The following is a 655-nucleotide window of genomic DNA, read 5'->3' on the forward strand; positions in this document are numbered from 1 at the left end:
CGGGTGCACGCACGCACACGCACACACACACACACACACACACACACAAATATGCACACACAAATACACACATGCACACACACGAACACACGAGCACACACACCAATGCAAACACGGCTGGGATTTTTCGACAGGAGAGGAGAGTCTGCTCAGCCGTGAGGCGTACATACCCCGGAATATTAAACAGCTTTTAAAAGGCATGAAAGAGCCAGACCCATTGTCCCCTAATGGACCCTGGTGTTTTGTGCGGGCCAGGATTCATCATGATCCTTTGTTCATAAACACTTTCTCATCACCGGTCGGGGCATGTCCCTGCTTTATGCTAATGTATGCATTCATATATTCATCTTTAATAATGCCATAAACGCTTGGGAGCCCACTCCCCCAAATCCAGACATTAGCAATTACTCACACCTGCCTCCCCTCGCCGTCCCCACGGGGCGAGGAGGAGCGCGTGTTCGTGGCAGCGGGGAGGCGGTTAAATAAACTCCAGTGTGCGCGGCTCCGGGGAGCCCCCGGGTTGCTCTGCGGAATGGCGTCGATCTTTATCATCCCCGAGCAGGTTCCCGGGTGGAGAAAAACGAGCTGCGCGGGAAGGAAACGCGCAGGGCGATAGAGTTAATGCAGAAAAATAAAGAAAAGCATGCACTTCAGG

The 655-nt window shown here is 52.7% G+C and overlaps 1 non-coding gene across 1 annotated transcript; it reads right to left on the reverse strand.

The window, feature by feature from the left end:
* Positions 1-226: 226 nt before the first annotated feature.
* LOC118704297 lies at positions 227-303 on the reverse strand. Its single transcript, XR_004983369.1, has one exon. It is a non-coding gene; the product is annotated as a small nucleolar RNA SNORD112 (small nucleolar RNA).
* Between the last annotated feature and the right edge of the window lie 352 nt (positions 304-655).

Source organism: Pipistrellus kuhlii, unplaced genomic scaffold, assembly GCF_014108245.1.
Source record: "Pipistrellus kuhlii isolate mPipKuh1 unplaced genomic scaffold, mPipKuh1.p scaffold_m20_p_41, whole genome shotgun sequence".
NCBI lineage: Eukaryota > Metazoa > Chordata > Mammalia > Chiroptera > Vespertilionidae > Pipistrellus > Pipistrellus kuhlii.